Raw genomic sequence first — 23,302 nt, 5'->3', positions numbered from 1 at the left:
GAATATTTTTTTAAAATACTATTTCATTATTAGTTAATAAAATACAGATTTTTGAAATAAAAGTTTAAATACTATAATGGTTTAAATTTCTTGGTTGAAATAATTTAAAACTGGTTGTTTGAAGAAAGGTTTGAAATTTGGTATAAATTATTTGGATGAATCAAATGTGTGAATATGATATAATATGATTGTATGATTTTTAAATTATAAATTATAAATATTTTATTAATTTAAAATTTTGACTTATTTAAGATTATTTAATTTAATTTTTAAAAATAAATTAAATAAATGTGTATATTTAAATTGTTTAATTATTTTTTTAAATTTATCATTTATTTTATAATAGTATGTATTATGTTGTTATGACAATTTGTACATTTTATATTATAGATCTTTATATAACATGTGTAAATTGAATTTGGATTAATGTAATTTATAATTATAAATAATAAAGTATTTTTTATAAATGTTTTGTTTAATTTAATATTACATAAATTACTTTGATTTATTTTAATTATAAATCTATAAAGTTTGGAGAGGGATCAAATTTCTTTTTTCTTTTTTCACTGTAAGAAAGGTTTACATTTCAAGAGATTCGATATCTCTTTCTTCTTTGTTCACTCTAAGAAATGTTTGCATTTCAATATATTTGATTAGAGGCTCGGTAGATTGGAGATATGATTGAAATTGGTTGGTTTAATTAATTTTATGTAATTTGACCAAATAAAAATGTTTTATTGCTAATTATAATTATCAAATTTTAATTTTATTTTATTTTTTTGTAATTTGATTGACTCAAAATGTTTAAACAGTACGTTACAATTCATGATTTTAATATAAATTCAACATATTGAGCCAACATTTAAAAATATTGACATGCTATCTTAATTACATTACATTACACCTACACATCTCTCCTATATTAGGTTGTACAAGTTTAAGGAGTGCATTACAATTCAACATATTAATATAAATTCAACATATTGAACCAACATTCAAAAATATTAACATGCTATATTTTTTACATTACATTACACCTACACATATCTCCTATACTAGGTTGTAGAGTGCCTCTCAACGCAATAAAACAATATTAATTTTATAAAATAAGCATTTCTTTTAAATGTCTTAACTTATTACTACATGAATAAAATGATTTTAGTTTTATGAGATATATTGCTTTCGAAATTTTAGATATTCTTAATTAACATATTATAAAAATGTGAAAATTTAACCTAGATCAACATAGATGAAGTTCGACTTATCCCCATAGCACTATTAATAATATATTTAATGTCTTTGTAGCACACCAAAATCTTTGTCATCTTTTAAAATATTTTCTTTTCTAAATTTTCAAAAAATTTAAAGTAATATATTAAAAAATACATGAAACGAAGATTTGAATAACCACCAACATACATTTATCTTAACTCTAAATCTACCAAGTTTCAAGATTGATCAAATCTCTTTTCACTCTAAAAGAGGTATGTGTCTCAAGTAGATAGGAGGTTAGGATGAATTTACGCTGATAGAATATATCTGTGTGTGTGTGTGTGTGTTTGTGAGTTTCTTCTAACCGCTTCAACAAAACTGCTTCACAAGTAGTACTATATAAAGCTTTGTACTCAACTTTTGTTGTTGACAAAGAAAAAATTGGTTGTTTTTTATAGTTCCATGCCACAATCTTGGATCCAAGGTTGAGTGCATATCTCAAGGTTGATCTTCTATCATCATGATTTCTAACCCAATCCAAATTAGAATAATCTTCCAACTCAACATTAAAATGATCACTATACTTAATACCAAAGTTAACAATTCCTTTCAAATATCAAAGGACTCTCACTATTTCTTTCCAATGTTTTCAAGAGGTTTGACCATTAACTAACTTACGTTGTTGGATGAATATGTTATGTATGACCTAGTTGTAATGAGATAGTTTATATTCCCTACTAGCTAACAATATAGTGTACCATCAACCTCTCTTACTCCATCATCACAGTAGAGATTGACATTATATTCTAAAGGTATTGGTACTACCATATATTGATCCATTTTAAACATTTTTAGTAGTTTTCTTATATATTTGTTTTGTTTAACTAATGCATGAACAACTTCTCTCCATATTTCAAGGCCTAAGAAATAATGCAATTCATCATGGTATTTCATCTCAAAAACCTATGACAGTTATCTTTTAAGTTCATCAATTAACTTAGAAGAATTTCCTATTATAATAAGATTATCAACATACATGAAAATCATAATAACATGGCCTTTTTTCTCGACTTGATACACATGTTACAATCAATTTTTCTTTTCATAAAACCTTTCTAAAAAGGAAAGAGTCAACCTTCACATACCAAGATCTCGTCACCTATTTTAATCCATATAAAAATTTCTTTAATTTGCAAACAAGGTGCTCTTGGCCCTCCTTTATGAATCCTTGAGGCTAAGAACGATATACTTCTTCCTTTAGTTCTCCATTAAAAAAAAAATTATTTAACATCTAGCTGATGTAGTTTACATTTATAATTTGTAGATAATGCAACCATTAATCTAATAGTGCTTAGCTTAGCTACTAATGCAAAAAAATCTTCATAATTAATTTCCTCCTTTCATGAGTAAACCTTTTGCAGCTAATTTGGCCTTATATTTATCTACACTTCCATAAACATTAAATTTGGGTTTGAAAAGCCATTTGAATCCCATGGGTAGTTTATTTTTGAATGGTTGTATGAATTTCACGTTATCATTTTTCGTTATGGACTCATAATATTCCTTCATTAATATCAACATTCTTTATGCTCATTTTCTTCACTAAAATTCAAAGGTTCTATGGCATTCATTACTTTACTTATTAAGGCATAATATTTAAATTTTTACTCATTGTTGAATTTGACATGACGACCATCTTGGTGATTCACTACTTTCATCTCTTCTCCTTTTTGTTGAAGCATCTCTTCCTCTTGGTGTGTTGTGGTTGTTAGAGTGCATGTCACTAGATTATTCCTCCTCTTTATGTTCATGCTTATCATTTTCCTCCTCTTTGATATCTCAAACAAATTATATGCTTGATGATATGAATAATAACAAATAAAAATATACTTGATATATTTTTCATCAAATTTTCTCCTATCCTCTTTCAGAACGTGAGAAAATTCTTTACTTCAAAGTATTCTTAAATCACTTATTATTGGTTTATAACCATAAATAGCTTCACACTACAAGGAAAATACATTCTAATGTAGGTTATAAAGGAGGGTTTTAGTGTTATAAAATTGGAAAATTTTGTCAAAAAAAAGATCCGCCTATTTGCAATAGCGGATGCTTTAGCGGAGATTATAACAGAACTTCATCACAACTAAAAAAAATGGGTGGTTGGAGCTTTTAACAGATGCCTTTTTTGCGGTGCACTTCATGGAACAAGTAGCACTAATGCCCTACATATGTAAAAGCACCATGCCTGCATACATAACTAAAATCAATGAGGCATTGAGTGCAAAGAATATTGGTGCCTAAAATTTATACTGTCGTCATGCTTGTATATCAGAAAACATCTTGAGGCATTCTTTTGAGGAACAACACTGGGGCATGAAAAAAAATATTATAGTCCCATTCCTTATATTTAAACTCACAACACCAATGTGTATTATTTATATAAATGCACTAGTGCACTAAGGATATAAAATGCTCAGTGAGCTGTGAATTTTAATAATGCACCTGGGCTAGAAATAATATGTTGTAGGACCGAGGTGTTAGTTCTATTTAAACAATGGTGTGTTAAGAATTACAATGCACTAGGGCATTACTTGCAAACAATATATGTGCTTGAAGAGATAAACACCCCAGTGTTGTTGTTTTCTGAAAAGGCTTCAATCATGCAAAAAGGATGCCATCACAGTGCTTTTATATAACATAACGCTCAATGCATTTTTATGTTATGGATGCATAAGGTTTTTTAATGAGATTTTCTATTTTTTCAAAACATTGACTTGTGAAAGTGCAATTATTCTAATTTTTTAAATCCATTATTCATTAAAAAATCAACATATATCTTAGAATTGTATTCATATAAATTAAAATTTGATTAGTGCATTTGTATAAGATGTTTGAATTAATTTAGTATATTATCATATTTTACATCTCTTCATTATAATATTTAACCATCCATACATTTAATCTATGATGTAATATTTCATAGTGAGATTGGATGACATAATAGAAGAAATTAAAATGCATTTTATTATATATCAATAAAAGGCTCTTTGTTATACAAAATGTTATTGTTATTGGTAACCCCTTGTCTCTCAATTTGGACACATTGTCCATTACATTAAACAAAATATATGATTTTCACAAGCAATTATTTCAAAAAAATACAACAGGTTTCATTGATATCGAAATACATCATCCTTATTTGTTGCAATTGTTGTCAGTGCTCGAGCTACGTCCATGATATCGGTTATTTGGACAATTTTTTTGTTGATTGCATCGATTTTTTTCATCTTCTTGATGTTGTTCTATCTGCAAACATAAAAATAAAGTGCAATGAGTGTATCTACATTAATGAGAATAATGAAAATTGAAATAAGTAATATACATCAATGTAAATTGAATATCAATTTACCATATCAAGAAGTGACTCATAAATTGTACACATGGTTTCAAAACTAAGTCTCATGCCTTTTTGTAACAAGTATTTTGTTGCAATAGTTCCATACTTCATTTCTTGCATGTTTTAAACCCCATTATATATCCTAGATGTAACATAAAGGATTTTTTTTGTATTATTAATTATAAATGCAAAGAAGTAAAACAATATAGATATTTACAAATTCCATAATGATGTTTTGATATGCCAACATATACTCACAACCCATATTTAACCCAATGTCAATCAATTCTTCTGATGGCTCTTACTTTTATGTTAGAACCTATTTGAATAAATTCAAGGATGGTTGTTGTAAAATAACTTAAGATATACAAAAGTGAAACCTTGAGTTTTTATTAGGAAATATTAACAATTACTCGCAAACTTTGATATCAACCCTTTTCTTCCTTCTTGTCATGTTTTATTTTCTGAATGAGTTCCATAATTTTTTCTTTTCTACAAGAAAATACTTGAAAATTAATATTTAATACTAAATTATATATATATATATATATATATATATATATATATATATATATATATATATATATATATATATATATATATATATATATATATATATATATATATATATATATATATATATATATATACCAATTCAATCATGATTACATACATTTGAAGAACATTGTTGTTGACATGGATCCTCCTGTGATTCAATTATATCCATTTCTTTGACCATCGTCTTGTACACTTTTTGGGACATTCCTAATTGGTATGTTTCACATATCATCTTGTTGATCATTTGGGATTTTCATATTTTATTTTAAAAAAGAGTAGTAAACTATTTTTATTTTGATATATGAAAACTAAAGATAACAAAAATAATATTAATAAATGAATGGTTTGTAGTAATATATACATATAATTCTAGAAAATCATTTTGATTAGGAATATTAACTTTTGAATGATTTTCTTTTGTTGTTGTATGTTTTTTCTATTGCAAGTCTCACATGTCTCATTGACCATTTCTCTAGAAACACTTCCTATAGTTTAGATATAATTTGGTTCTTGGAATCATTGGATTGATTTTTGTATTGTAAGTGGAAAGTACGTTTATATGTTCATTCCACTAGATCCCTCATAGTTTTGTAAAAAACATCCCCCCTTTCATTAACCTCTAGCACCACTCCAGATGAGTTAAACACTTACATGTTCTTTAATTTTTCTTTTCTTAGAACAACACTAATCATTTCCTTCACTATTTCTCCCTGTAGAACATTAAACATATATGAATTAATAGATTTTTTTGAAACACATTATTTAATATTCTTAATAATATTATTAATATAAATTCAAAAATAAAAAACCATACTAGATAATATTTTTTCATTCACCTGATCCTTCATTCTGCAATTTTTCTATCAAGCGTTTACGCTCTTCTACACTTATATTAGAAATAACTTATTGACCTTCTTCATTTTGTGGCTCTACATGAAACATATTGACCAACACATATTAGTTAAACTTACATATAGTTCAAGCATATTAATTTTGTAAAAAATTTACAAAAAACTTGCCTTCTCTGCTTTTTTCGATGTGCTATCATTGTGTTGATGAATATTTCAATTAATTGACATATTCTTAGACATTTTTATCAATATACAACCTGTAGAATTCAATACATAAGCCGTTAAATATATTTTATAGATAAATAAAGTAATTTTAGCTAAAAAGAGCTCTATTAGCCGGTGTATTTATTTGAATAAACACATTGGTGCATTTATGCCATTAAAGACACTAGGTGATTAATTGTTCGACACCATCAATGAAAATTAAAATTTTAAATTAATTTTAAATTATGACGGTGTGATTTGTAACGATAAATGAAACACAATGACTTAATGGTGCTATTTATGAGTCACGTACCGATGCATTATATTACACTGAGAGAACCAATGAAAACACTAAACAAAACTAATAGTGTTAAAATATACTAGTGTGTTGTATTACACAGGGCACACTGGTGCATTATACTACATTAGCACGTCGTGAAACATATATTTCTTTTTTTTTAAACAGACAGGGCCGACAGGGTTTGGGTCTAATTCAATGAGTGATCCCCCTACTTTACATGTCAAATGTCCTATATATAGTGAGTACATAAACTCATCAAATCAAACTTTTCTAAAATAAATAACCCTAATTGTGTAGTGGTAGAGGGAGTTAAACCCTAAGGTGAAAATTTGCAGTCACATAAGCAAGAAGAAGCAAGGGTTTAAGATTTTTGCTAGTAAAATCAATAGTAAAATTTTTATTATACAAGGTTTCTAATTTCTTTTTCTAAACTGTGAACAAATATAAGAGAAATTGTAAAAAAAATTAATAATAAAATCTAAAATGTTTGTTATGCAATGTTTTGAGTGAATCAATGTTGGCATTATGATGCATGTGTTGTACTTGATGGCAACCCACTCTTAGAAGAGCAACTAACTTATATATATCTAGATGAATCTACAGAAGAGATATCAGATGTGACAGAATACATGGGATGCAGGACAGCTCAAAGGAATCAAATGACAATTCTCAGTATGACAAGTTAGTTTTGCCATCATGTCCAAAGGGGGAGATTGTTGGCATTATGATACAAGTGTTGTCCTTGATGGAAAGATGACAGATTATAGTGCAACAAGTCAGTAGCAAAGAATTGATGATCAGACTACAAAAATGAAGGAAGAAGAGTATATACGCAGGTTCACTATATAACAAGTCACGTACATATGCATGTTATACACAGGTTCACTATGTACCAAGTCGCGTATATATGCATGTTCACTATATACCAAGTAGGGTATACACGCAGGTTCACTATATACAAAGGCACATATACACGTGGGATTGCTGATCAAAAGTCGTGTATGCATATGCACGCACTTTCATGCACGAAAAAGTGCGTACATGTGGGAAAGCTTATTTTTGGGTCCGTGGTATTTAGACCTATGGTTTTGGTCCTTTGTATTGCGTCTGAAGTGTTGAGCCCAGGTATTGGGTCCCTAGTATTGGTTCTAAATGGTTTTGGACCATGGTATTGAGTATGGTTTAAGGCTATAAAAGGAGAAGAAGATCATTAGGCAAAGGAAATTTTTGAGAAGTGATGAATATCTAATGAAGTGTGAGATCTAGTATGCTAGTTATGGGTTTGTGATGCTGTGATTGATTTGAACCAAGGATGCACCCATGTGAATGATGATGAACGATGGATCGAGATCTTAAGGCTTGGAATGTTTTATCATTATATGGTTTGATTATGGATAGACTAGATCTAAATTATTGACACATGTTTTATTGTATGAATGTTATGATCTGGGTATGACTGATGTCTAGAACAGCTACAAAGTTATGATTAAATATTTGTAGATCTGTATGCGGGTTGGCTTTGGTGAAAGCACATATGTACGTTGGTTTGATTCATCATAGTAGCGTATACATTATGAGACATGATATTTGAAGTTGCAGTTGGATCTGGTTATTGTTGCAGAGTTCTGTTGTCTGTTCTGTGTTCTGGTGATTGTGTTGTTGATAGGGTTTCAGTGTTTCAGTATTGGGTGATTCAGATATTGATGATGCAGGTGGTGATTGATTTTGTGCTTCAATGTTGTTGATGGGTCCAATATGAAAATTGGATGAATCGTGGCCTTTCGGATTATGGTGTTGTGCTTCAGGAGTATCCAGTCTGAAAATGTATGAAACGTGGTACCTGGAGGAAAAAAGAGAAGGTTGTAGCCTTTTGTAGGTCGGCACCTACGTACTAGTACATCAGCTAGTACAAGAGCTGAGGGGGTGGCAGCTCCCTTCTAGTAGCAGCTGGAAAACAAGTGAAGGTTGGAGCATTCAGTAGGCCAGCACCTACGTACTAGTAAATGGATTGGCTAGTACGAGAGCTAAGGGGGTTGTAGCTCCCTTCCAGGAGAGTCTAGAGAACGAGAGAAGGTTGTAACCTTCTGTAGGTAGAAGCCTGCATACTGGTATAAGAATGCACCAGTACAGAACTATTGTATAGAGAAGTTTCTTATTAAAAGGAAGATTGAGATGACTTGCAGCAGGTGGTTTTCACCCACATTGGGTTTCCACCTTACATCATGGTGTTCATGTGTGCTTCTTGTGTGTGATGATCTGTTCTATTTTACTGCTCCTGTTTACTGTTCATATGGTTAATAATGTTTTGATGCACTCATTAAGGATCAACTAATTGAATCATAAGTTTACTGGATATACGCTTGTTGCATTACACACAGTTGCGTATACATGCGGTTTGCCTTAACTGAAGTAGCGTATATGAATCTTAATATGGAAATGAAAAAGTTTTATTGATTTAATAATACTGATTCACCCCCCCTCTCAGTATTATTTCCAACAATTGGTATCAGAGTAGGTCCTTTGGTAGAAGCTTGATCACTTGAAGGAGATCCATAGATCAATGGGAAAGAAGCTTAAGAAGAAAGCGCCTAAGAAGAAGAAGACATCTCAGAAGAGCTATGACAGTGGGAGAATCAATTGGGTAATATGTGGAAGAAGCACTTTAGATTCAGAATCAATTCAGAATGAAGATGAACAAGCAAAAGAACTAGCAGGTATGAATTTGTTATACTCTGGTGACACATTTATCCATCCTTTTGAAGATAAAAGTGATAGCAAAACAACTGAATTTGCTCTTATGGGTGAGCAATATCAAATAGAGGTAGAATTTAAAAGGCTTACAGACAAAATTAGAGATCAACAAGATCTATTGAACAAAAGGGAATGTGCCTTCAAAGAAGAAGCTACCAAACTAAAAGCTCAACTAGAGGAAGGAAACAAGGTAAGGAAGTTATTCAAGGACAAGGAAGATCAATGTCAAAAGTTGCAGGATGAAGTGACATCATTAAGAAATGAAGTCAATGAAAGGAGCACAACAATCAAGAAACTCAGAGACAGATCCAGTTACTATGAAAGTCTTGAAGCTACGATCCTCTCGCTAAAAGAAGATCTTGAAGAATCAAAAAGGCAGAATAAAGAACTACTCCAAGCTCTTGAAAAACAAGAAAACAAAGTTCTTGAACTAAGACATCAGTTGGAAGAAGGAAGAAAAGCTGAAGAAAACATGAAGAAGTAGTATCATGAAAAGGAGGAGCAACATCAAGTTGAGGTAAATATTCTTAAAGATAACTTAGAAGAAAAGGATAAGCTCTTATGATTTCAAGATAGTACTAAGATCTTGGATGATATTCTTAGTAGTCAAAGGTCTCTTGCTATAAAAACATGTCTTGGTTTTAATGAATTTTTTGAAGGAGAATCTAGTTCACAAAGTAAGACAAGGGACTCTAATGTAAAATCTGAAATGCTCAACAAGGAGATGAGAGGTCAATCCCATCAACAACCAAGGAAAGAAATTCTTCAAAGAAAATCTTTTATTCCTAACTATGGAAATAATAGTTTGTCAATTCCTCAAAAGAATAATGTTGAATGTTATGTATGTCATAATCTTGGACATGTTGCAGCCAGATGCAGAAGAAGAATGGTTCAAGACTATCACTCGGAAAGATCATCACGTTCCAGGTACTTTAAGGGATATTGCTTTGCTTGCAATATGTTTGGTCATAGAGCTGTTGATTGCCATAGAAGGAATACGAAACATGTAAGATGTTATGCATGTAACAAGCTTGGACATACATCAAAGGAATGCGAGAACAAAGTACGAGCACCATACCAAAAGGAGAAAACATCATCACACTTGAAGATATGGAAGAAGAAGGAAGTACAGTCAGAAAGATGTGGCACAGCACAATATATAGACATAACAGACTCAGAGGGACCTGAAAGTGCAAAACTTCAGTGTCCTAAATCTCATATGCAAGTTTCATAAAGGGAAGTCGCTTATATATGTGAGTTGGTTACTGCACAATCGCATATATGTTAGTTTGAGGAAAAGCAGTGGGACAGGCTCAGGAAAAGGGGTCTGATATGATTCAGTCCATTATTTGCTCTATTTCATAATGGTTACAATCTGTTGATGTTGTGTGGAAATGTCTTGATACTTGTAAGATGTTTAGGAATGATTTGATCTTAACTTGTGGATGATGATACTTCTTGCTGATATATGCATGATCAGATCTGACAGTAAGCAAGATGGCACAGGTTCAGGGGGAGCATATGCTTTTGATAATACATTGTTGGCATTATGGTTAGTAGTCCTTAGTGATGATGCTTATATGGCTAAATGATACATCTTGCTATGATATGGTTATGAGTTGTCCATGACAAAATCTCATATGATTCTTGGGTTTACATAGTTGGTGTTCTGATCAGATTTGTGGATGCATATATGGTGCTTACATGGTGATCTTCATAAGGATAAGGAGAAGTACAAAGCTTGAATACACTTGATGATGAGTCACTCATATGCTGCTGTCGTCATATGCATAAAGATCATATAATACAATTATGATGCAGGATTCCTATAGTTCTTGGCGCTCATGTGGATGAGGATTGTTGCTGTTGATGATATCAAGAAGTCTTGACAAATGATCTTGAGCTCAAGATACATAGTGCTGGATACATGAATGTTTACTCAAAGTTGCATTGTTGGAGACATGATGATGATAAGTTCTTACCTATATGATGATAGGTTGATACTTACATATGTTGATTGATGCAAATGTTCCCATGTGATGATACTTGGATCATGCAGATCTTGATGTTGATGAGATGGCTTTGGTGTTTTTCACATATGATATAATGTGAATGATTCTGTATGTCATATGCAGAATTATGTTCAAAAGGATGAGTTGATGCAGACATACCTTGTTGCTGGTCTAGATGCTGTTGTCAGATGATTATGGAGCAGATCATACATTGTGTATGATAGTTGCTGATGACTATCATGATCTTATTTAGATGTTTGGTCTTTGTTATAAATGTCATGTAAAGGTCATATCAAGACTCATGATGTAATAGTTTGTCTCTATCTATCGTAGTCATTTGATGAATCCATTTTGGTCATATGATGTAATTTGTACCCCATCTATGCATGGGAAGGATGATGTAATAGTTCAGTCATGTATAAACATTTGGTATCTGGCATATCCCCACTTGGTTGGGTGGATGAGTCAATATTGGTATATCCCCACTAGGTTTGGAGATGGATGTATGTATGAGTCCTTGGTGATAGGAAGGTCATTTATGATAGAGTCATGTTCTTCTTGTAGAACATCTTTTTGCAGACCTTGCTTACAGTCAGGGGAGCATGAATGGCACACTTCAACAGAGCAGAGACTTCAGCATGTACTCAGAGGGAGCATGGTCAGATTGGTACACCTTGGTATATACAAAGGGGGAGCTCATTTAGAGATTTCAGTAGGTACTCAGGGGGAGTATGGACAGCGGAATGTTTATCAAGGAAAGAGAATATCTTGGTTCGCCCTTTGCCCTTGATGTCAAAGGGGGAGAGTTATTTGGTGTTGTTGCTATCAAGTCCAAAGGGGGAGATTGTTGGCATTATGATGTATGTGTTGTACTTGATGGCAACCCACTCGTAGAAGAACAAATCACTTATATATATCTAGATGAATCTACAGAAGAGATATCAGATGTGACAGAATACATGGGATGTAGGACAGCTCAAAGGAATCAGATGACAGTTCTCAGTATGACAAGTTAGCTTTGCCATCAAGTCCAAAGGGGGAGATTGTTGGCATTACGATACAAGTGTTGTCCTTGATGGCTAGATGACAGATTATAGTGTAGCAAGTCAGTAGCAAAGAATTGATGATTAGACTACAAAAATGAAGAAAGAAGAGTATATACGCAGGTTCACTATATACCAAGTCGCATACATATGCATGTTATACGCATGTTCACTATGTACCAAGTCGCGTATATACGCAGGTTGGCTATATACCAAGTAGGGTATACACGCAAGTTATACACGTAGGTTCACTATATACAAAGGCGCGTATACACGCGGGATTGCTGATCAAAATTCGCGTATGTGTATGCACACACTTTCATGCACAAAAAAGCGCGTACATGTGGGAAAGCTTATTTTTGGGTCCGTGGTATTTAGACCTATGCTTTTGGTCCTTGGTATTGTGTCTAAAGTGTTGAACCCAGGTATTGGGTCCCTAGTATTGGTTCTAAATGGTTTTGGACCATGGTATTGAGTAAGGCCTAAGACTATTAAAAGAGAAGAAGATCATTAGGCCAAGGCAATTTTTGAGAAGTGATGAATATCTTTTGAAGTGTGAGATCTAGTATGTTGGTTATGGGTTTGTGATTCTGTGATTGATCTGAACCAAGGATGCACCCATGTGAATGATGATGAATGATGGATCGAGATCTTAAGGCTTGGAATGTTTTATCATTATATGGTTTGATTATGGATAGACTAGATCTAAATTATTGACGCATGTTTTATTGTAGGAATGTTATGATCTGGGTATGACTGATGTCTAGAACAGCTACAAAGTTATGAGTAAATATTTGCAAATCTATACGCGGGTTGGATTTGGTGAAAGCACATATGTACGTTGGTTTGATTCATCATAGTAGCGTATACATTATGAGACATGATATTTGAAGTTGCAGTTGGATCTGGTTATTGTTGCAGAGTTCTGTTGTCTATTCTGTGTTCTGGTGATTGTGTTGTTGACAGGGTTTCAGTGTTTCAGTATTGGGTGATTCAGAGATTGATGATGCAGGTGGTGATTGATTTTGTGCTTCAATGTTGTTGATGGGTCCAGTATGAAAATTGGATGAAATGTGGCCTTTCAGATTATGGTGTTGTGCTTCAGGAATATCCAGTGTGAAAATGTATGAAATGTGGTACCTGGAGGAAGAAAGAGAAGGTTGTAGCCTTCTGTAGGTCAGCACCTACGTACTAGTACATCAGCTAGTACAAGAGCTAAGGGGGTGGTAGCTCCCTTCTAGTAGCAGCTGGAAAACAAGTGAAGGTTGGAGAATTCAGTAGGCCAACACCTACGTACTAGTAAATGGATCGGCTAGTACAAGAGATAAGGTGGTTGTAGCTCCCTTCCAGGAGAGTCTGGAGAACGACAGAAGGTATAAGACTGCACCAGTACAAAACTATTGTATAAAGAAGTTTCTTATTAAAAAGAAGATTGAGACAACTTACAGCAGGTGGTTTTCACCCACATTGGGTTTCCACCTTACATCATGGTGTTCATGTGTGCTTCTTATGTGTGATGATCTGTTCTATTTTACTACTCCTGTTTACTGTTCATATGGTTAATAATGTTCTGATGCACTCATTAAGGATCAACTACCTGAATCATAATTTTATTGGATATACGCTTGTTGCATTACACACAGTTGCGTATACATGCGGTTTGCCTTAACTGAAGTAGCGTATATGAATCTTAATATGGAAATGAAAAAGTTTTATTGATTTAATAATACTGATTCACCCCCCCCCCCCCCCCCCCTCTCAGTATTATTTCCAACAATCACCATACCTTTCAAATTATGATCTTTACGTGGTTTCAAAATATTTTGTTGTTCTACAGTGCACCCAATATGTTTCTCTTGCAAATGATCTATCTTTTCATTAAACCATAACACACATGGTAAAAACAATTATTGGTAAAATCGACAATAAAATTTAAAATTTTTATGCAAGGTTTTAATGAATCACCATACCTTTAAGATTATAATATTTTGAATATATTTTTTGCTCCGAAGTATTTGGCTGCTACATAGTGCTTCTAGTATGTCTCTCTCGCAATTCACTCGCTTGAAATTTTGGGAAAAATAATGAAATAGTGAGTAACTTTTTACTATTTAAATGAAATCAATTACTGCTCGTTTTTGAATTTTAAAAAATGAAAATAAAATCATGCTTTTTTTTCACTTTATTGGAACATCAGTATGTTCAATAGTAAAGAGCATTAGTACATTTACGAGAAAAGTGCACCCACATTGTAGACATGATACACTTCTTTTAACGAAATCTTGAAATGATGAAATTAACATTTTAACACAATCGTGCACTTTATATTTAAATGAATTAGTGCTTTAGTTGTAATAAGAGCACTAAGATGGTAAAATTCATTTTTATTTTCTAAACTCTGGAAACATGTGCATACCTGTCCTTTCTTTTTGGTAAGATTGGCAGGATTACATCTTCATCATGTCCAATATATTTCCCCAATCAGGGCAGGGAATTGAACAGGTGACTCCAAATTAAGGAGAGTCTTAACATAACACTCGATCATCGTATATCCAAGACCCCATGGATGTACCTGTGTTGTTTTTATTTAAACTTAACGGTGCAGTTTTGTATAAGACCACCAACATGATAACATATTTTATATTTTTCGGAATGTGAGAAACTAATGTGGGTATTATTTAAATGCCCTTGTGGTGTTATGATTTAAAAACATTAGTGTGATTTGTTTTGATAAGTGCACTAGTAGGGTTTAAAATTTATCTGAAATTTTATTTTCACATAAAATAACATATTAATCCAAAATTATCCTTTAGGATGCATCCACATGAATTACAATAGCTCATAGCATACATTTTCTGCTTAGCTTCATGTTATTCTTGAAAAATGGTTTAAAAATTACATTAAACTTCAAATTGTGGTTATATGGTTCTCAAATTAATTTTAGATATGAACACAAAATTTTATTTCTGATTTTTCTCAAATGCAGGGACAAAATTTCAATCATATCAAATGGCCAATTCTTCAAATTATAGCTATTTCCTTATTGTTGATATATTTCCTTCGGGGAGTTCTCCCTTTCCATATCTATGAAGTTCAGATTTTATTTATATTTTGATTATCTGTTTGATTTTTTTTAATCCATGTCAATTTAAATAAAAATGTATCCAAATTTGGAAGATCTTGATTCAGAATCGAGTTTAGATGTAGAAAATATTCCTCCATTTCAAAAATTTGGAAGCTCTTATCAAGAGCAACATATCACAAACAATCGGTAGAATAAAATGGACAACCTCTTCGCACTACCAATTGGAACATGACATCTTCCAGTCGTAATCTTGGATCAATGATGCTAATAATTATTTGGTGTAATGTAATTTCAACAAACCAATTCCATTGACATGCTTACTAATATCATTGATATTGTACTAATGATGTTCAATGTTTTTTGAAATTAGGGTTCTAATGATGATGATCGACCCACCTACCATCTTCTGGTCCATCCCACTACAACATAAACTTGACAGAAGGTTGCATTAAGAGAAATATTCGGGGAGGAATCATACAAAAAATGGTTGAATCAACCACCTATTTAATTCCCACTACGTCTGGATTCACCAATTAGGAATGACTACAACAATAGTAGTTCCTCATCATAAGTTAGCAATGGAGAAAATAAAATGCGGGCTGGTATGGCTGATTACACCATTTCCATGAAGGCAATTTTGTTATATTCATTCCAGAATGATGAGCTAGGGGATGATTCTCATATCAGTGAAACCTTATTCGAAAGCCCGAAATCTACTTCCAGCACCCCTCTCTTTGGACCTGGCGGCAAGTCAAACTCTACTTAGCTAGGGACAATGATGTTGTTATACAACTTGAAAGAAAAGTTTGGCATATTTAATGCATGTTTCTTTTAATATTGAGGTAATTCCCCTACATGATCTATCAAGTCCCTTATATTTTCATAAATTGTGTCACACAATTAAATTAAAAATGATTGATTTTACGAACATTAAATATTGACATTGAATAATTATATTCCTCACCAATTGTAGGTTATCCAAAGATAAGGTTCTTTTCAGTGATAATTTCTTGCATGATAGCTGCAAGGAGGCAAATCAGTTATTCAAAACTTTGGGTATTGAGTACATATCATATCATACATGTTTGAATGATTTTATTATATATAGAGGAGAATATGAAGAAAAAGAGATATGTATGAAATGTTGGCATGACAGGTACCATAATTCAAAAATATATGGGTAAATCACATTGTCCTCCTTATAAGATATTAAGGCACGTGCCTATAATCCCAAGGATTCAAAGGCTCTTTCATTGCAAATAATTAGATATGTTGCAGGGATGACATGCCTCAGACAAAAGTGAGTTAGGAGTTATGTGAATACCAAAAAATTCAATAGACATGAAGCATATATAGGATACATGTCCTACAAAATTTAAGGATGAAGTACAAATTCTACAACTCAACATAGCCATGGATGGCATCAACACAGGTTCCCTCCAAAATATTGACTATTTTGTTTGGCCTATAGTAGTGATCAATAACAATATCCTCTCATGTTTTTCCACGAAGAATGAACATATTATGTTGGTTCTCACAGTCCCTCATAGAAGACAAGTGAAGAATATGGACGTCTACTTATAAGCATTGGTAGATGAATTGAAGGAATTATGGGAAGGGATACATGTGTATGATGTATCAAGACCAATTACAATAGAGAGGTGTTTTACGTTGTATGGCATATGTTCTTACGCCATACATGATTATCCAGGCTTAGGAGTTTCCTATGGTAAATTACATTTTATTGATTTATTTATATACATAACAATATTTTTTCGCATATTAATTTAATTCACTGAAATTGTTCTGATATTCATGGTCGTTAACATGCGAACATGTATACAATAATTTTATAGGTCTTGTAACAAAAGGGTATTATGGATGTATATGTTGTGGAACTTCCCTGAAATCTAGGTGGTCGGACCACCTACAAAATCCAATGTATGATCGCTCCAAGGTATTCCTCCCAGAAAAACATCCTTACAAAAGAGAAACATCCACTTTCAATGGTAAACTAGAGAGAACCAAAAGGCCTACAATAACAACACTAGCTGAATGGATTAGAACATATGAGAGAGAGAAGGAGAAGGATTTTTCATAAATGTTTGATGCAAATGGGGAGTATATGTTCAATGATCTAGAATTCTTCGAAATCTATGTTGAGATATTTCCCATTGGGATGAAAAGGAAATTTTTCTTTTATGAGCTCCCATATTGGGAGCGTCTTAAGATTTCCCACCTACTAGATCCCATGCATATATTTGAAAATGTTTCATATTCTTTATGGAGGCACATATCATCGAAGTAAAGTGACACATTGATTATTAGGAGAGATATTATTTCATCGAAAACTAAAAAGAAACACTGTCCAAGACAAGAAACTAGAGGAAAGGATAGTCCCTCTTGGTCTTTCAAAGAAGGTGATGTCCCATGGATTTTAGAGAAAGATGATCTTTCTTTGGCAAAGGAAGTTATAATGAGTGTGAGGGTGCCTTCTTTAAATTCATCTTCACTACACCACTACTTCAATGTGGAAGGTTGTTTTTTGGGGTTGAAATCACATCACCATTTGAACTTTATAAGAATACGTATGTCAAAAACATGATTTTGCTATTTGTATTTTATTTTTATGCGACGGGATATTTATAATCAATTTTTGTATAACATACTATTTACTGTGTAGTGTCATTATCCTCTACTCATGTGTGGGTTTGTCAACCATGACTTCCCCCAAGGCCTACGACATGCCATATCTAAATTATCTACATTTGTATGTTGGATCACATCAAATGAGATTCATATGGCTAGCATTCTATGATGGAATCAAGAGATAAATGGTATTATTTGTATGCTTGAGAAGGCACTGACAATAAGTTTCATTGATTTGCATGTTCATCTTCTAATTCACCTAGTAGATGAGGTTGAATTAGCTAGGTTGGTTTCTTGTCATTGGATGTTCTTATTATATAAGTACATGAATAATTGAAAGGTTTCGTTCAAAAAAGGGAAAAACCTGAGGGGTATATATCATATCGGTCTTTCTATTATGTCAATGAGTACATCAAGGAGATCAAAAACACACCAGGTGCATTATTTTGGGATGACGAAAGGGATGAAGACAAAAGAGAAGTCGAGCTTCTTGAAAAAAATGGAAAGAGGCACATAATAAAAAGTAAGTGGCTTGTCATTTTTAAAATTTATACAGAGTAACTATTCATAGTGAACTTCATATTAATGCATATTTTGAACTCATACTCACTATATATGTTGGTTTGATTTCATCAAAAAATCCATAAATTTAAGCCATCAACAAAATCATTATTTACAATATGGAAGAGACACAACTATGGGTTGCATTGTATGAGCATAAGAGGATGAAATGGGGAAATGACAAGAAATAATTCAAATGGTTGAATGGGAGAAGCATGCCTTATCCTAATCATTTAAAAGAAAATATGCCAATGACATGCCCTGATAGTTGGGTAGTTGATCAAGTGAGAGAGAAATATGGTGCATTCAGTTGTTACCCGCATGTTGAAGAGGATGTGCTAAACATAGGGATTGGGTGTAGAAATTCGATAATTATAATCTCTTTCTAAACATTTTTAACTTCATACTGCACCTTTGAATTTTAGCATCTATATATATTTTATACTTTTTTTATATTCAAGTTATTAGACACATGAAACTAATATTTTCACTTTTTTATAGGTGCATTTGTTCCCATTTATGTGAGCATATGGACATCATTTTTGCACAAAGGATGTCGATGATGGATACATGTCACAATATTGTCGAGTAGAAGCCGAGTTTGACCAATCTAGTTAGGTTATGTTGGAAAGATACAAGAGATCATTAAAGTGGACTTCTCTTCGTTCTAATGTGTTATTTTTAGGTGCAAGTGGTGGGACACCTTTGATTGGAATAAACTAAAGGAAGATCATGATAGTGGGTTGATATCTATCAACTCTAGAAAGATGTGGCATGAGGATAGGGAGCCTTATGTTTTCCCAAAACACTGCAACTAGGTGTTTTTTTACCTAGATGTGTTGGATAGGAATTGGTGGTTCATATTAAGACATGACCCTAGATCAAAATATATTTTTGGGAATAACAACATTATCATGCCAAGTGAGGAAAATAATCAGGGTGGTGACAACAGAGAGTGATATGTACTTATTTCATTTCATCATTTATACTATTATTGTATATTTTTTGTTTCCTTTTTTTTAGTAATTATATATTTTTTTATTCTTCTTGTTGGCATTTCATATAATTGGTAAGATTCAAAAATGTTTTTACATGTTTTTTTGCAGTGGACACATTTTTACACTTAAAACTGAGTATTTCCAATTGTGTACATTATCTATGATAACAAGTATTCAAGGTTACAATCCTTCACAAATAGGAAAATGAAAAGAATATAACCAAAACGAGAAAATAGTGAATTTATAAACAACAGTGAAGATTTATTCTCGATTTAGATACTTGTTGGTTTATTAATCAGTTCACATGTTTCTTCTTCTTGTTTAGTTCAAAATCAATGTATATCATGCAGTGATAACTCTATGTAAGGACTTTAAAAGTGGAAAGATTGGTTATTTAATATGTAAGATTAAATTCTTGACATGAGAGGTAAAGTCATTTTACTATATTTAAATTATAGTTCTTGTAACATTATGTAAACTAAAAGGAGGTCTTATGCATGTATAAAATGTTTATTGCATATTTTTATGGACCATAAGAGAAACAAATGGGCTTACATCGATGTATGAGAGCTTTTAATTTTTTCATCGTCGATAATGGAATAATTTAGACTTTTCTTTTCAATGGTAACTATAAATAAAAGTTGAATTAATAAATATTTATGGCTATGAATTAAATGATAAATAATGTGATGGTGATTAAGAGTAATTTGTTTGAATTTCTAAAAGACTTGGTGTAGATGCATTTTCTTTCCCTATTTAGATTATGTAAAATAGATATCTATTTTTATGTATTTATAAGTAAATTAATTAAAGTAGACATGTCTTTATCATTGTGAACATGATGCAATATTAGCTAGGATATGTGAAAACATGAATTCTAGTTACTATCTCATTATAAATATGTGGAAAAAATAATATTTCTTGAGTTTCTCATTAAGAAATAATAAAATATATTATTTGTCAAAAGTTAAAATCTAATATAGTACGATTTTTGTACTATTTAAATCATATTTATTTTTAAAAAGAGTTAAATTTAAACCAATCAAATAGAAAATAAAGAACCAAAATAACACTAAAATGTTACATATTTATTACTAGAAAAAAGTTCACTTACCTCTTTAAGGGAGAAATTGCAATAGAGAAAATCCCCAACTACAAGTAACTTCACAAACCTTATTTTACATTTCTTGATCCTCATCTTTAGAGAGAAACTTCTAATTTAATTTGGTAATAGTTGATATAAATATTAAATTTAAATTTCTTGAAAATCTCATAATTTTAGTGATAAATTAAAATTTATAAAAATTGAATTTTTTGAGTTATATTAAATGTAAACTATTTATATATAATTCTAGCTTTAGGTTTTAAATTTAACAATAGATTGAATTTTATAAACCAATATTGAATTGGTTAAATTGTTATTTTTAATAATTTATTATTATCGATATTTTATATTAAAAAATGAATGCATTACACATTTTCATCTTGTTAAGAACTAAGTAAATTATTTTATCTTTAATTATTTTATCCTTGTGAGTATTGAAATATGTTACTAATTAAGTTAGAATGAATACAAATGGACTATCAAAGATATAGAAAAATATTTATCCTAATTTTACAATCATAGTTTCACCCATACTAAACCTTGTAATTTATAAAATTATATTTGCATTCTTTTTAAATTAACTCATTTTGCATGCAATTTCATATATAAATTTTGATATAAGTTCACCAATATATAATCTATAATAAATATCATTTCATAAAAATAAACATCATAATGATAACCATCTAACAAATATAAACATCATCTAAGATGCACATTCAAATTCACTACTAGCATCTAATTATATATACCTCCAACATATATAAATGTCATTAGCTAGCACAAAAATCTAATAATCTAACAAAGCATCGTCATCATGATCACATCTAACAAAACATAGACATTGTAATCTAAGATTATCACCACACACATCCTCAAATTAATGTACATCTCATGTAAAATAAGTGCTATCATATACACATCTATCTGTAAGCACATTAAATGAACATACCTAACATGACCTAACAATATACACATCAACACCAACATATAAATTAAGTACATGAACAAAAAAAATGCAATATCTATATATATACAATTCAAATAACTACATTAATTCAAATAACTGCAATCAAATATCTGATACAATAGACGTAGTGGTGCCAACTTGGTCTGTAGCAGAAGATGACAGATGGTCAACTACTGCTTCAATGTATGTCGAACTTTAAGGTGGAGGAGGATGTAGTTGGTCTGCACTATTAGGAGAAACATAAGACACATCCTCTAGATCTGACATCTGATCATTAGGTGAAGGAGGAGGAGGTGTACTACTAGAAGGATCATCGACACCCTAACCATGATCTGATGTGGTAGTACTACCAGAAACATCATGATTTGATGGGTTAGCACTGCGTGGAGGCTCATCTGACGTGTCTGACGTTGCATGCCCTACATCTCTCATAATTACCAGTATGCTACTAACATCGATGATATGATGCATAAGAGTCATCATATCGCACAGATAGTCCCTGTAGAGATCCAAAAACCTAGGATTTGCATTGATATCTTGAGCCCTCGAAGGGAGGGCTCCTTCCTCAACCCAAAATCTAGATAATTTGTCACAATATTCCATCCAAAATCCTAGACTAGCCCTACGGGCCCGGATGCCCATGCCCCCATAAGGATTTTCCTCACCCTCTTGGGCCTCATCCATCTCCTCATCTACTCCATCTAATGGGGAAAAAGGCATTTCCCCATGGAATATGTCGATGTGTACAAAATATATAGTACACAACAATAAAATAAAAATAAAAAAATCATTAAAAAGTTTAATAAAACAAGTTAAAGAACGTACTAGAATAAATTTTATTCTAATTAATTAAAACAATAAAATGAAACTAAACTAATTTAAAGAAAACAACAATATTACCTCTATCAAGTGTAGGCTCATCCACTATGAAGAGGATGTTGGGATATTGTCTCCAATCAATACCCACGTACATAAATGACAACAAGATGAATGCATAGTCATCCTCACTGGCTAGTAGCGTGAGTGCCTGGGTGAAAATCCTAGTTGAATACTTTGGCAGACCACTCTTGGGCATCACCTGCCCCCACATGCACATCCAGACCTCAATCATTAGCCGAGGAGGGTGATGGTTAAATGTAGGCCTCGTCTTTGGAAGCCTCTAAAAAAATAAACAAAAAATATATGAAGCGAAAGGGAAGCTTGTCCTACCATGTATCATTGCATAAAATCTATCTAAATCCATACAAAACTGCCTCAAAATAATGGAAAACCATCTATTACATGATGGTGCCTGAATCAAAGAATTGACATAATACAAAATAGGGAAACTAATGTGCTTCCCATCACTAGTAAAGTGTGCGATGGTGGTGAATAATAATGAGACACACCTAACCTCGTGTGCAGCAAAACAATAATTACATAACTGTCCACCACAAACCCAAAAGTCCGGTAGACGGATTGCATAAGTCCCAACATATCTGTGAGAGTAAGAAATATTTGTTGCAACCCCATGGGGGTGATAAGGGTTGCAACCCCATGGGGGTGATAAGGGAACTGAGGAAATCCTCCCCTATCCTGAATATGCTAGTGATAAAATATGTG

Source organism: Pinus tabuliformis, chromosome 2_2 (genome assembly GCF_031772625.1).
Source record: "Pinus tabuliformis cultivar Carrire ecotype Pingquan chromosome 2_2, CPIR1, whole genome shotgun sequence".
Lineage (NCBI taxonomy): Eukaryota > Viridiplantae > Streptophyta > Pinopsida > Pinales > Pinaceae > Pinus > Pinus tabuliformis.
Note: the sequence above shows the minus strand (reverse complement) of the source record.